This window comes from Microcebus murinus, chromosome 1 (genome assembly GCF_040939455.1).
Source record: "Microcebus murinus isolate Inina chromosome 1, M.murinus_Inina_mat1.0, whole genome shotgun sequence".
Taxonomy (NCBI): domain Eukaryota; kingdom Metazoa; phylum Chordata; class Mammalia; order Primates; family Cheirogaleidae; genus Microcebus; species Microcebus murinus.
Genome location: NC_134104.1, coordinates 163356667 through 163372957, shown reverse-complemented (window position 1 = coordinate 163372957; position 16291 = coordinate 163356667). Strand labels below are relative to the sequence as shown.

Sequence of the window (16291 nt, the reverse complement as noted above, 5' to 3'; positions counted from 1 at the left end):
CATCAGGGAAATGCAAATCAAAACTACAATGAGATATCACTTAACTCCAGTGAGAATGGCCTTTATCAAAAAATCTCCAAACAATAAATGCTGGCGTGGTTGCGGAGAGAGAGGAACACTCCTACACTGCTGGTGGGACTGCAAACTAGTTCAACCTCTGTGGAAAGCAATATGGAGATACCTTAAAGCGATACAAGTGAATCTACCATTTGATCCAGCAATCCCATTGCTGGGCATCTACCCAAATGATCCAGTGACACTCTACAAAAAGACACCTGCACTCGAATGTTTATAGCAGCACAATTCATAATTGCAAGGCTGTGGAAACAGCCCAAGTGCCCATCAATCCAAGAATGGATTAATAAAATGTGGTATATGTATACCATGGAGTACTATTCAGCTCTAAGAAACAATGGTGATATAGCACATCTTATATTTTCCTGGTTAGAGCTGGAACCCATACTACTAAGTGAAGTATCCCAAGAATGGAAAAACAAGCACCAGATATATTCTCCAGCAAACTGGTATTAACTGAGTAGCACCTAAGTGGACACATAGGTACTACAGTAATAGGGTATTGGGCAGGTGGGAGGGGGGAGGGGGGCGGGTATATACATACATAATGAGTGAGATGTGCACCATCTGGGGGATGGTCATGATGGAGACTCAGACTTTTGGGGGGAGGGGGGGAAATGGGCATTTATTGAAACCTTAAAATCTGTACCCCCATAATATGCTGAAATAAAAAAAAAATGTAGGATAAAATTTTGTAAATAGTCATTTAGGATATAGACATGGATGGATTTTTATTATACTCCTGTATAACATCCATTATAACCATCATAATGGCTGTGTAATCCTTTAGTTACATAAAGAATAAAAATATGACCTATGAAAAAATATTCTTTAAAGTATTTGAAGTTTAAAGCCTATTGGAATAAAGATTGTTAAAAATGTTATTCTACTATGTTACTCAATAGTATATTGTTACTATGAGTTACCTACAACCTTGAAAAAGGTGAGCCAAGTGCATATTGCTAAGTGAAAGAAGTCAGTCTAAGAAGGCTACATACTGTTTGATTGCAATCATATGACCTTCTGTAAAAGGCAAAATTATGGAGACAGTAAAAAAGATCTGTAGTTAGAGGGGAGGGGGGATGGGCTACTAGAGCACAGAGGACTTTCAGGGCACTAAACCACTCTGTCCAATGCCGTATGGTGGGGGAATATCATTACACACGTCCAACCCATAGCATGTGCAACACTAAGAGTGAGCCCTAGTGTAAACTGTGGACTTTGGGAGATAATGACGAATCAGTGCAGGCTCATTATAACAAATGTACCACTCTGGTGAGGGGTGTTAATAATGGGGGAGGCTATGCAAGTGGGAGGCAGGGGGTATGTGGGAAATCTCTGTATCTTCTGACCAATTTTGCCATGAACCTAAGAAAATAATGTCTACTTAAAAAAAAAAAATAAAGAAAAAGGTGGGCTAGTTTAATGAAAGTGGAAGGTTAACACTTCATTCAATGCTTAACAGTCAACACATTAACTTTTTTCATCAAAACAAATTAAGTTCATACATAGACTAAAAAGACGCATTACAAAATCTATTGTATTTTATTACCTTCATATGCACTTGGTAAAACAATTTAATTCTAAAATTCAAAATCTTTCTCTCTTACTGTAATGCAGGAAAATATTCTATCTCATACATCACTAGTCAATCACAAAGAGCCTCTCCATTTAGAGTTTGTCAGGCATCTAACATTTCAGTGTCCTTAATTTTCCTTGGAAGAGTATATCAATGATGCCCACCAAATTCAGAAGAAACTTTCATAGATTTGATGTAGCAAAAACTGCTAGATGCTTTCACAGAAACTCTAGGAATAAAGGGATAGTATCAAGTAATTTGAGAGTTGAAGACCATCAATATTTAATTTATAAAGTCTAAAATTCTTTTTTTATTTCATCATATTATGGGGGTACAAATATTGTTAAGGTTACATATATATATTTCCCTTGCCACCCCGCCGCCCAGTCAGAGCTTCTAGCCCATCCTGCAGGTGGAGGGCATCGCACTCATTATGTAAGTATACATCCACCCCCTCCTCCCACCTCCACGACACCCAATAATGGTTTTTTTTTTTTTTTTTACATTTTGGTTACATTTTATATCTTTGCCTCTCCCTAGCAAGGGTTAGAGGTATGCCCTTCCCCTCCACAATGCTCACCACATCCCTAAGATGTCCCTGGTGAACATTACCACCAACATTTGAGCACCATAGTTTTAATCAGTCAGTACCAATTTGATGGCGAGAACATGTGGAGCCCATTTTCTTAATCTTGTGTCGCCTCATTTGGATAATGGGTTTAAGCTTAATCCAGGATAGTATAAGCGGTGCTAGCTCGCTGTCATTTCTTAGAATTGAGTTATATTCCATTGTGAACGTATACCAAATTTTAATTATCCATTCATGAATTGACAGGGACTTGGGTTATTTCCATGTCCTTGCAATAGTGAATTGTGCTGCCATAAACATTCGGGTGCAGACGTCTTTATAATATATGTCTTAGGCTCTTTTTAATGCGGGTCCGGGTGTGGTGGCTCATGCCTATAATCCTAGCACTCTGGGAGGCTGAGGCTGATGGATGGCTCAAGGTCAGGAGTTCAAAACCAGCCTTAGCAAGAGCGAGACCCTGTCTCTACTAAAAAAAAATAGAAAGAAATTAATTGGTCAACTAAAAATACATAGAAAAAAATTAGTCCGGCATGGTAGCACATGCCTGTAGTATCAGCTACTTGGGAGGCTGAGGCAGAAGGATTGCTTGAGCCCAAGAGTTTGAGGTTGCTGTGAGCTAGGCTGACGCCCCAGCACTGCAGCACAGGCAACAGAGTGAGACTTTGACTCAAAAACAAATAAATAAATATAAAAATAAATAAAAAATAAAACAAAATTCTTTTAATGCAAAACAAGTTTTCTTTGAATATAATTACAACTCTCCAAAAAAAATTCTTCTCATTTTAAACTTAAATGTATTCTCTCATATATGGTAAGGTAAGAGCACTGGGGAAATACTTTGCCAATATCTTTATATTTGCATAGTTTCTATCTGGAATTAATTTTCTTATGTCTATAAAGATTCAAGCACTGTTTAAAGGCTCTGCCACATTCTTCACATTTGTAAGATTATATGGTATGGTATTATGGTATGGTATTATTATTATGGTATGAATTACCTTATGTCTAGAAAGCTTTGAACACATGTTAAATGCTTTGCCACATTCTTCACATTTGTGGGGGTTTTCTCCAGTATGAATTTTCTTATGTTGAGAAAGGTTTGAGCAAGATTTATAGACTTTGCTACATTCATTACATTTGTAAGACTTCTTTCCAGTATGAATTCTCTTATGTTCGGTAAAGTGTGAGCACTGGTTAAAGGCTTTTCCACATTTTTACATTTGTAAGCTTTCTTCTCTACAGTTGGTCTTAAATTGTGTCTATTTAGAATTGACAATTTTCCAAAGACTTTCATACATTCATTACATTGGAAGTTTTTTCTATGGGTAGATGTTGAAAATTCTTTAATTCCATTATAACATTCATTTTGCCCCTTACACTCACCCACATTTTCCCAGTCTTTCCTTAAGTTTAAATTCTGAAAGGCACAGCTTATATATCTTCTCAGTATCACTTTCTGAATTGAAGATTTTATGCCATGCTCTGGCAAATGGTCTTGAGTATAATCAGAAGACATAGCTGAAATAAATAAAAATAGCAAGTTTCTTTAGACACAGAAGTATATACATTAAAATCATATATAAAATTATACTAAGCACATTAGAAATATGGCATAATAAAATACCATAGGCCCTAATTACTTTATAGATACACAAGTAACAAAAACATACTGACAAAATTGCCTATCTGAGAATTACAGACACCCTATCAGTTTGCAGCACTCCAGGTGAAGTACAAGGGGAAAATTGTCACATTTACCCATCATAGCCCTTCCTCCTCCTTAATACAGCATGGTGCATATAGGAGTAAACTCCCAACTTCTGGCTTCTTCCACAAAATAGAAAAAATAGTGGGACATGTCCATACTTCTGTCTTTTGTGGGCCTTTACAAACACTGGTTTCTGTTTCCCATGACACGCAGTTGCTGAAAGGAATATTGCTGTACTTTGGAAAACAATCTAGGTGTGCTGAAACCAAAAGTAAATGATTGTTACAGCAGCAGAGAAATTTCAGCATCACAGACAGACAGCTGGTGTAGTAACTGATTACTGGTTTTTAAAAAGAAACTTCAAGAAATCTCATTAACTGGAAAACAAACACACAATTCCACAGAAGAAACATCCTGAGGACAGATTTGCGTGGCTCCCACAATCCCTAGTTCAGTCGATTTGTGTCAGGTTCTCCAAGGACAAAGCCACTTTACAAAGGTTGTGACAGGTGACTTTTTTTAAATCTCCAAATCTAACCCACAGATTACAACATATACTAATTATCTGGGTAACACAGGCCAATCAAAGAAACAAAATAATCAGAAATAAATTGTAAAAATGGAGATGTATAAATTACATGAAAAATTGAAAATAACCGTGGGAATTTTCACTCAAGGAGTGAAGTGGGAACAACACAGACAACTAAATGAAACCAGGAAAGTGAGACTATCAATAAAAATGTATAAAAATAAACAAATCATGAAGCTGAAAAATATAATAATAAATGACTGAGAAATTCTCAAATGTAAGAAAAAAGACATACAAAAAAATCAAGAAGCTCAACATACATCAGCTAGGATAAACATAAAGGGAACCATAACAAGACAGATTATAAGAAAAGTTTTGAAAATCACACACAAGAAAAGAACCTTGAAAGCAGCAAAAGACAAGTGATGTGTCATCTATAAGCACGATCCTATGAGATGACTGGTGAATTTATCAACAGAAACTTTGTATACCATCACCTAACGTTTTTCACCTATATCACCTAATAGTCAAAATGCTGAAAAATAAAACAAAACATAAAACATCATAGTGGAATTCCTATATCCAGCAAAACTCCCCTTCCAAATAATGAAAAAATAAAAACATTCAAAGATAAACTAGATGCTAAAAAAGTCTATCACCACTAGATCTGCCCCACAAGAAATGCCTAAGGGAGCCCCTTTCATTAAATATAAAATAATGCAAGAAAACAACACAAAATTATATGAAAGTAAATAACTCTCTGACAAAGATATGCACCTAAAAAAAATTCTGTAGTATTATAATATGGTTCAGAAAACACTTTTACTCATGCTCTAAAATTTGAAGACAAAGATGTAAAAATAATCATCAACCACAGTTAATGGGTATATAACAAGATATAGTGATATCAATAACAAAGTTGAGAGCAGATATAATGAGGAAGAATTTTTGCATGCAACTAATTTAAGTTGTTAACAGTTTAAAATATATTGTAACTATAAGAGTTTTTTTCTGTAATCCTCATGGTAACCACAATGAAAATACCTATAGAGATACACTAAAGTATTAATAATAAAATAAGAAAGGAGTCAAACCTATTACTACAAAATTCAATGATATGAACTAAACTTCCCAATCAAAAGATATAAATTGAATAAAGGTAAACAAAATCAAGATCTATATACATACTATCTACAAGAGACTCACCTTAGATCTAAAGAAAAAAATGAACTGAAAGTGGCTGGACAGAAATACATTCCATGCAAATGCTAACTGAATGAGAGAAGACGAAAGTCCAGTTAGGCACAATATATTCTGAGGCAAAAACTGTCCTATATCATAAAATATACTTTACATCAAAACTGTCACAAAAGACGATATTAAATAATAATATAAAGATTCATTCACTGGGAACCTGTGATTTATTCTGTGTGTGTGTGTAATTAGAGTTGATAAATACATAAAGCAAACATTGACAAAACTGAAGCAAGTAATAATATACAGCAATATAATAACAGTAGGATACCTCAATGCCCCAATATCAGTAATGAATAATAAAGCAATATTACACAATATTAATGAGGAACAGAGGACTTGAAAGCAGTATAAAAATTATACCTAATAGACAAATAGAGAATACTCTACACAACAGTAGCAGAAGACACAATCAGAATACACTAGTAGAATACACAAAGAGATCATAAAAAAATCTCCGGGATAGAGCACCTGTTAGGCAACAAAATAAGCTTTTTTGAAAATTTTTAAAAATTAAAATATTATAGACTTTTATGACTAAAAGGGATGAAACTAGAAATCAATAACAGAAGGAAAACTGGAAAATCCACAAATAAATGGTAATTAAATGATACACTCTTGAGCATGCTCTTGAGAATTAGGAGACTTAATATTAGGAAGTTATCCATACTGCCCCAAATGATTCAATGTAGGCCCTTATAAATTCTTAATGTCATTTTTTTTTTCAGAAATAAAAAAAGCAATTCAAAATTTATCCGGAATGTCAGGGAACCATAAATAGTTCAACAGTCTTAAAAAATAGGAACAATGTTGGAGGCATCACATTTGATTTCAAGACATGTTATATATGTAGGGTAATCAAATCAGTTTGATACTAACATAAAAGTAGAAAGTAGGCAAATAAAATGGAATGTAGGACAGATATAAAACCCTCACATATATGGTCAAATGAAGAGTTATTTGCACATCCATATTTACTGTAGCATTATTCACAAAAGCCAATACAATTTTCTCTCACATAATAAATAAATATAATTTTGTATATAAAAATAATGAAGCGTTCCTCAGCTTTTAAAAAGCAGGAAATCTAACATCTACAATAAGATAATTTTGACATTATGCTAAATAATATAAGCCACCCCACCCCCAAAAAACAGATACAGTATGAACTCACTTATATAAAATATCTAGTACATTTAAGAAAAATAGAATTGTGTTTGTAAAGAACAAGACAATAGGAAAAATGGGTAGTTGTTTCATGCATATTTAGTTTTAGTTTTGCAAGATAAAAATGTTCTAGAGGTGCGTGTTGCATAACAATGTCAATATACTTAACATGACTGAGCTGTATAATTAAAATATTTCAGACCATAAATTCCATGTTATGTGTTTTTTACAAAGAAAAATAAACAATATTACCAAAAAGAGTTGTGAAACTTTTCAAAAATTATCTTCAAATCACAAATATTTCCCAAAAAGATAATATATATTTACCAATAAAGACATTTTGGCATTAAGACAATTTCATGACTACTCACCTAGACAGGATAAAATAAAAATTAACCACCAACCAAGGAAAAAAGGACAATTCATTAACAAAATAGGAGTAATATTTATACAGGCAAACTCATAGAAAGTTTTATGGGCAATATATATATGGCTGATATATATTTGACTTTTGTTCCACACTGTCTTAAAGTTGAATACTGCACAAGAAACACACTTAACCTGTAAAGACAAACACAAACTAAAAACAAAAGGATGGAAAAACATGTTCCATGCAAAAGGATACAAAAAAGGAATAGCAGAAGATGGTGGACGAGAAACACTGCCAGACACAGTGTCTTTGCAGAAAAGACAGATTCTAGCAGAAATTAGAAAAAAGAAGCAAGAAGACGAGCATACAGCGGACGAGGGCCGGAAGGAGGGGTACCTGAGACCCCGGGAGACTCCAGGAGGCTGCAGAGGAGAACTGAAAGCTGAGACCGTCAGAGCAGCCTGGAGACCAGCGGGAAGGGTAGGTGGATAAGTCACCTTTCCCCTCCCCTGCATTTGGGATTGCTGGTGGGCTCCCCAGCGGGTGGAGAGACCCTCGGACACCAGCCCAGAGATAGCCTACGCCAGCTAGCGGTGAGCCTATAGCAGATGCGGCACCAGGCTCCCAACTCTCTCGGGGCACCTCTGTGTGTACAGACCCGAGCCACGCAACAGGCCCCGCTGTGGGGCGCGGTGACAACGCCATTAAAATATGGCGCTGATATCCGGTGCCTCGCCCTTGCTTCTCCCGCTGGTAAACAAGTTCTGCGCCTGTGTGTCGAATGTAACCAATGATATGAGTTTCCTGCTTTGCAGTGTATATAAGAAACTGCCCTTCCCCTTTTCTGGGTCTTCCGCAAAATGTAGCCTAAGAAATCCCCCAATAAAGCACGGTCAGAAGGACTCCTGTTGTCGCGTCTTCCTTGCTGGCGAGGCGGGCGCGACAAGTGGTGCCGAAACCCGGGAAACGAAACAACTTTAAAGCACCAGCGGAGACGACCTCATTAGGAGATGAGTTCAGAACTGACGTGCGGGACGGTTGTTCTCTCCCTTTCCCCAAGTCACTATGGGCAACATACCGCTTCGACGCTTTGTGTGGCCTCTGAAGAATCTTTTATCTAGTAATAGGATTCACATTGAGAAACGCGATTTAAAGAATTTTTTGAAGGAAGTGGACCGGATTGCTCCTTGGTTTTTAGGCTCTGGTTCGCTGACGATACCGTCCTGGAAAAAACTAGGGATAGACCTTAAGGGAGCATCAGATTTAAAACCCGGTGTGCTTCTGCTTCATAGGTTGATTTTAGATTGTTTGAAATGTGATCCTCTCGGTTCTCAGAGTGCCGCAGAGCAATTGGCGGAAGTTCAGTCCGAGTGTTCAGAAGGAGGAAGTGGGGGAGGTGCTGCAGCGAGGAGTGAAAAGGAGAAGTTGCGAAACAAGCAACAAAGGCCGGGGACTAGCTCAGGGGCATTGGCCACGCCCCTGCCCCCGGTACCACAGTTTCCAGACTTGCACTTTGAGTCTCACTCCGACAAGTCTGGGTCCTCGTCCGAGTCTTCCGACTCCAAGGAAGGAGACCCTCCGTGCCCTACTTTCGCTGACTTAAGGAGGGAGCTCCGGCGGCTCAATACACAGGAGGCGACACAGATCGCTCCTGAAACTGCTCCAGGTGCAGCGGGCGGAGGTACTAAGTGGCCGCCCCCGTATAGTCCAGAGACTAGACCTCTGGCGCCCCCTGGGCCGCCACGAAATCCTACATCTTTTTTGGCGCCTGAAACTGCTGCTGCCATGGATGCTGCTTCAGTTTTTCCTATCTTCATAGATCAGAATAATCAAAGATTTTGGCAACCTATAGATCAAAAGCAATTAAAAGAGTTAGCAGAGGCGGTCCGTAATTGGGGCCATGGCGCTGCTTATACTCTGGCTTTAGTTGAGCGCCAGGCCAACGGCGCCTTTACGCCCGACGATTGGAATAAACTCACTCGGGCTGTTTTAACCACAGGACAGTACCTTGATTGGAAGTCTATCTATTGTGAAGGCTGTCATGGGCAGGCTAGGCAAAATGCCGCTCATGGGCAAGGAAAGGAACATTGGACTTACGATATGCTGACAGGACAGGGACAATGGGCCAACAATCAGACAGGTTACCCTGAGGAAGTATATGCACAAATTAATAGTATAGCTATCAAGGCATGGAAGAGCTTGCCCAACCGGGTTGAGGTTAGGGGAAACTTGACTAAGATTATTCAAGCCCCAGCTGAACCATTCTCTGATTTTGTGGCACGCTTGGTAGAGGCGGCAGGAAAGATCTTTGGAGACCTAGAGACAGCTATGCCTTTAGTAGAGCAGCTAGTGTATGAGCAATGTACCACCAAGTGCAAAAATGCCATTGCTCCCTGGAAATCAAAGGGCTTGGAGGCGTGGCTAAAAGCCTGCAGAGAGATCGGCGGTCCCCTGACTAATAGCGGGTTGGCGGCTGCCGTTCTGGCGGCCCAATCGCGCCAAGAGTGGAAGTGCTACAATTGTGGCAAACCGGGGCACTTAAAGCGGCAGTGCCATGCTCCGAAAAAACGGGAGGCCCCTAGGGCTCCCCAACCGCAACCGGGACTATGTACGGTTTGCGGCAAGGGCTGTCACTGGAGTTCTGAATGCCGGTCAGTAAGAGATAAGCAGGGCAGACCCATTCATAGAGATGCTAAAGGTAGACCTGTACAGCAGCAAAAAAACGCCTGGCAGGGCCCACCATCCCAGGGCCCGCAAACATATGGGGTGATGATGGCTCAGGGAGGCCCTCAGGGGCCCCATGGTTCGTCCCTGCTACAGATGCCGGGGAACAACCCGTTTCTAACACCCCTGACTCCGGGGGCCCCCGAGAGCCACGGCGGGCGACACCCGGGTCAGCAGGATTGGACCTCTGTGCCACCACCCCAGTAGTTCTGACCCCTTCCTTGGGGTGCCAGCCTATCCCTTCTGATTTCAAAGGGCCATTGCCCAATAACACGGTGGGGCTGGTTCTGGGGCGGTCCTCCTCTACCCTAAAGGGACTCTTAGTCCACCCAGGGGTGATTGACTCTGACTTTCAAGGCCACATAAAGATCATGTGCTCGGCTGCGCGTGGCATCATCTCCATCACACCTGGAGATCGCATAGCCCAGTTACTTATCCTCCCTAGTTTGCATAGTCTTTTTGCCAGCAAGCAGGAAGAGCGAGGAACAAAAGGTTTCGGTTCCTCGGGTGGCCATTGTGCTTTCCTTTCGTTAGATTTGCAAGACAGACCCACCCTTCGGCTGAGGGTGCAAGATAAAGAGTTCGAGGGGCTGTTAGATACAGGGGCTGACACAAGCATCATTTCCGAGCGCTGGTGGCCTAAAGCTTGGCCTACCGTTTCCTCACCTAACACCCTGCGCGGGCTCGGTTACGCCTCGGCCCCTTTTATGAGTGCCTCCCTCCTCCCATGGAAAGATACTGAAGGACATTCTGGGGTGTTCCAACCATACGTTTTGCCCCTCCCGGTCAACCTGTGGGGGCGAGACTTGTTACAGCAGTTAGACTTCAAGCTGACTAATGACTATTCCCCTCAAAGTCAGCAAATGATGAAAAACATGGGAGCTGTCCCTGGAAGAGGGCTTGGAAAGCAGCTGCAGGGCTCGAGTAGCCCTGTACCAGCATCGGGCAATAACTCTAGGCAAGGGCTGGGTTTTTCCTAGGGGCCACTGAGGAGCTTCTGCCCATACCCTGGAAAACAGACGAGCCGGTGTGGGTGCCTCAGTGGCCCTTGCCTAAAGAGAAGTTACATGCTGCCCGTGATTTAGTACAAGAACAGCTTACTCTTGGACATCTTGAACCCTCTCAATCTCCTTGGAATACTCCTATTTTTGTAATTAAAAAGAAGTCTGGTAAATGGAGACTGTTGCATGACCTTAGAGCAATTAATGCCCAGATGCAGCTTATGGGGCCTGTTCAAAGAGGATTGCCCCTTCTCTCAGCATTGCCTAAACGTTGGAGCCTTATTATTATAGACATCAAAGACTGTTTTTTCTCTATTCCTCTGCATCCGCAGGATAAGAACAGATTTGCATTCACGCTGCCCTCCACAAACCACGAGCAGCCTGATGCAAGATATCAATGGCAGGTTTTGCCTCAGGGCATGGCTAACAGTCCCACTATGTGCCAACTTTATGTGGCCTCAGCTATCCAGCCGGTTAGGCAGAAGTTTTCAAAGGTAAAGATTATTCATTACATGGATGACATTCTCTTATGTCATCGTGATGAGGGCATGCTTCACCAAGCTTACGCATCCCTTCAGGCTCACTTGAAAAGAAAAGGCTTGTTGATTGCCCCTGAAAAGGTGCAAGAGGGAGAGGTAGGCACGTTTCTTGGCAGTAATATTCTCCCTGACAAGATTGTGCCCCAAAGACTGTCCATCCGAAGAGATGCTTTGAGGACCTTAAACGATTTTCAGAAACTGCTAGGAGATATCAATTGGCTTCGACCTTTTTTATGTCTTACCACAGCAGAGCTGAAGCCATTATTTCAAATTCTAGAGGGAGACTCACACATCACGTCTCCTAGAACTTTGACTCCTGAGGCCCTTAAGGCTCTTCATAAGGTAGAAGAAGCAATTCAAAGGGCGCAACTAGTGCGCATTCAACACCATGATCCTTTCTCCCTCTGTGTACTCCCTTCTCCTACGCTTCCTACGGCAGTGCTTTGGCAGGATGGTCCCCTTTTATGGGTGCATCCTCAAGCCTCTCCAGGAAAAGTGATTGGCCATTATCCTACCTGTGTGGCTGAGATAGCATTAAAGGGTATTAACTTGGCTGTTTCTCATTTCGGATGCTTTCCTGATAGCCTGATCTGTCCATATACTGCCAATCAGGTAAACACCTTATGTGCCACTCTTGATGTATGGGCCATATTGAGATGCACCTTCCCAGGGAGCATTGACAACCATTATCCCAGACATGCCTTACTGCAGTTTGCAATGAGAAACGAGCTTATTTTCCCAAGAGTAACGTCACTGTTGCCTTTGGTTGATGCCTTGGATGTGTATACCGATGGCTCTAAGACAGGTATTGGGAGCTATGTCATTCAAGACAAGGTGTATACAAAACAATTTGACTATTCTTCTCCTCAGCTAGTAGAGTGTGCCATAGTCGGTCTGGTTCTCAGTACTATCACTGAACCTATCAACATCATCTCAGACTCCTTTTATGTGGTCAACGCAGTTAAACAGTTAGAAAACTCCTTTCACATTCTTGCCAAAAGTACAGTCTTTTCTGTATTTACAGAAATTAGGAATACTATTCTAAACAGGAAAAACCCATTTTCTATTCAGCACATCAGAGCCCATTCTCTGCTACCAGGACCCATGGTGGCAAAGAACAACTTGGCAGACCGCGCCACTCGGGCCCTCTGGGTAGCAGACCCGCTTGTTGCTGCTACTGAGTTTCACAAGTTGTATCACGTGCCAGCCGAAACTCTGCGCCTCAAGTTCAACATCTCTCGCGCTGAGTCTCGTGACATAGTTCTACAGTGCGCACCTTGCGCTCCCTTTCGTTCTGTTACTCACACTGGGGTTAACCCCCGAGGGTTGCGCCCACTGCAACTTTGGCAGATGGATGTCACCCACATTCCTTCATTTGGCAAATTACAGTATGTGCACGTTTCTATTGATACCTGCTCAGGTGTCCTTCATGCTACTCCTCTGCCTGGGGAAAAGGCCAGTCAGGTAATTACCCACTGCCTAGAGGCTTGGGCAGCCTGGGGTAAACCCCAGATTGTCAAAACTGATAATGGCCCAGCCTATGCTTCCAAAGCTTTTCAACAATTTTGCACTCGCTTGGGTGTGGAGCACCGCACCGGTCTTCCCTACAACCCTCAAGCGCAAGGCATTGTGGAACGTGCCCATGGCACACTCAAAATGTATCTGCAAAAACAAAAAGGGGGAGATGCCTTACCGGCAATAGCACCAAAAGGACGCCTTTCCCTTGCTCTCTTTACTTTGAATTTTTTAAATCTAGACGCCAGAGGGCGCTCCGCCGCTGACAGGCATGTTGCACCTGGACAGCCTAAGAAGGAGCTGGTAAAGTGGAAGGATGTGTTGTCTAACCAGTGGAAAGGCCCGGATCTGGTAGTGGCCAGATCCAGGGGATCTGTTTGTGTTTTCCCACAGGACCAAGAGAACCCTGTTTGGGTACCAGCCCGGCTGACCAGACTAGTCCGCCCAGATCCCAGCGACGATGAGCCTGTTGTGGTTGAGTCTGCTGATGGGCCTGATGGTGACGGGGTCCGAGGCGGAGCCCAGGTGGGCGGTGATGGACGTCTTCCCGATGCCGATGCCGATCCGCCATGACTCCACCGTCTTTCCTCGTTTCCTCACCACCAACATCTCACTGGACCTGCCTTATGTTCCTTTCGACCCTGACCAGGCAAACTTTTCCCATAGCGCAAACTTTACTATCCCAGGGTCACTTTGCTTTACCATTGTTTTTAATGACTCCCTCGCCCCTAACTGCCTCCGCTTGTATAGACAGGCGGGTATCTGGATTGATAAACCGTCTTCTAATCAAAATTCTTCTAATGGCACCGCTATGTTCGGTGTTTGGCCAGCTAGGGTTAATGGTGGCCTGGAATTGCAGCCTAAGTGGGCACCCAGATGCTATAGCCAAAGAAGTAGTAAGTCCCTCACACCTTGGACGGGGTGTCAGGGTAGATATGCATCCTGGGTGGTTGAGAATTTTTTTACCTTCTCTCCCTCGATGTCTACAGCCTACAATGGTTCCGTACGAGGGACCAATTACACCTTTCAAAGCCCTTATTAGCGGTCTCCGTTAACCCGTTCGACTTGTGGTTATTGTGTGGGGTTAATGGTAGCTGCGCTGATTTAGCACCGTTTTCCATGGTGGTAGGAGGAACGGTTGAGACAGCAGAGTGGGAATGGAATGTTTCCTCCCCTTTCCAGGATTCATTGAAGAAGACCAAGCCTCAGTCTAATATATCTTTTGCTTCCACCCCGGTCTGTGTTTGGCCACCTTTTATCTTTATTGTTACCAATCTGTCCACTGATGGCGACGTGTTATCCTGTTCCAATGACACTTGCTTGTATTCCCTTTGCTGGAATGCTACACAACACTCCTCTGCATTTGTGGCGCGCTTACTCGGTTCATCCCTGTTCCAGTTGAAGCGCCCTCATCGATGACGCTGTTCAGATACCGCCGTGACTTTGGTATAACAGCGGCCATAGTGACTGCCATAGGCATCGCTGTTGCTAGCGCTACAGCCGCCACTGTTGCACTGACGTCTACAGTTCAGACTGCCCAGGCTGTGAACAACCTGTCTGCGGGAGTGGCCACCGCTTTGGCGACCCAAGTGAATGTCAACTCGCAGCTTAAAGGAGGAATTATGATCATTAATCAAAGAGTGGACTTAGTCCAAGAACAAGTGGACTCGTTATTGCAGCTTGTGCAGCTGGGATGCGAGCAGCGGTGGCCCGGTTTATGTGTTACCTCCATCCCCTATCATAATTTGTCCCGTGCAGCAAACTTGTCTCGCCAACTGTCCCATTACCTAATGTCTAATTGGTCTCATGGATTTGAGGGACTGTTACTTGAGTTACAGCAGTCCATTATTCATATTAATTCTACACGGGTTGATCTTGCTGTTGCTGAAGGTTTAACTAGCTGGATTTCACAGGCTGCCAATCATCTTAAGGAATGGGCTGGTATGGGCGCCCTGGCAGGTCTCCTTGCGCTTATTGCCATATTAGGGCTCACATGTATTGTCAGAATGGCGCGTCAGAATCAACGTAATCAGATTTTGATGATTCAGGCTTTTGCTGCGTTAGAGCTTGGGCAAAACCCACAGGTTTGGCTGAACATGTTGAACTAGGGCGCTGTTATCGCCCCAGCAGCCCCCCGAGTTGGCTGTAAGGTTACTCCATGACGGGAATGCATGGGGCCCCATCATTGAGCGTCGTAGATTTGAGCCATGATGGGGAAGCAACCCATGTAGCCTAAGACAGAGGCCTTACCCATTTTGTTCGCCTGGCAGTCAGCCTTTGCACGCCTCCGAGTTCTGCTCATTGCACGAGGCAAGGTGACAGCTGTTGGCTATGAGGCTCTGCAGCCTTGATCGCTCTGTCGAAGGACGGGGCTGAGCGGCTGCTCAGTGCTCATTTATTAAATAAAACAGGGGGAGCTGTGGGGCGCGGTGACAACACCATTAAAATATGGCGCTGATATCCGGTGCCTCGCCCTTGCTTCTCCCGCTGGTAAACAAGTTCTGCGCCTGTGTGTCGAATGTAACCAATGATATGAGTTTCCTGCTTTGCAGTGTATATAAGAAACTGCCCTTCCCCTTTTCTGGGTCTTCCGCAAAATGTAGCCTAAGAAATCCCCCAATAAAGCACGGTCAGAAGGACTCCTGTTGTCGCGTCTTCCTTGCTGGCGAGGCGGGCGCGACACCCCATATTGCCTCCTTCTCCCCTCCGCCGACCCTACCCGTAGCTGCCCAGAGAGACGATACAGCCACCAGCCAGAGGCACCTCCAGGGAACAGGACCTTCTCTTTTGAAACCCTACAGCTGACTAAGGGGAATTCAGACTGTGAGCTCCCTACCCGCCAGCCCTCCCAGGTGCTTCTGGCACGGTGTTCCCAGGAGAACGGTGCAGACTCAGAGTCTAAGAGACATAGACTCAGTTTGGGCACCCAGTGGGTGAATTGGGACCGGCACTCCTCTCCCTGGTGGGGATATAGTTTGAACTCTGGGACCCAGAGGTCGGACCTGCAGACCAGATCCCGGGCACCGAGGTCTCGCATTGCCCAGGGCACAGAAGGGATATATGTGAACAGCCTACTGAGGTGTGTGTGCCATAAGGGGCAGATCAGCATCCTAGAAGGCAACCCTCCTCCCAAAGGAGGCCATACGCCCAGCCCAGGTGGCATTCCTATGCAGGGAACCTCCCCACTGGCATCACCGTCTGGGGAGGCCTGGGGGCGTGTGGTCTGGCCTGCTGGCAGAGG

General features: G+C 43.3%; 1 long non-coding RNA gene across 1 annotated transcript in view; it reads right to left on the bottom strand.

Annotated features, from left to right (window-relative positions):
- LOC105865096 (uncharacterized) overlaps nt 1-16291 on the bottom strand; it is a 35841-nt gene that overhangs the window by 8754 nt on the left and 10796 nt on the right. The window contains exon 4 of the long non-coding RNA XR_012922151.1: nt 3627-3761. This is a non-coding gene — a long non-coding RNA (uncharacterized LOC105865096). The remainder of the gene's footprint in view (nt 1-3626; nt 3762-16291) is intronic.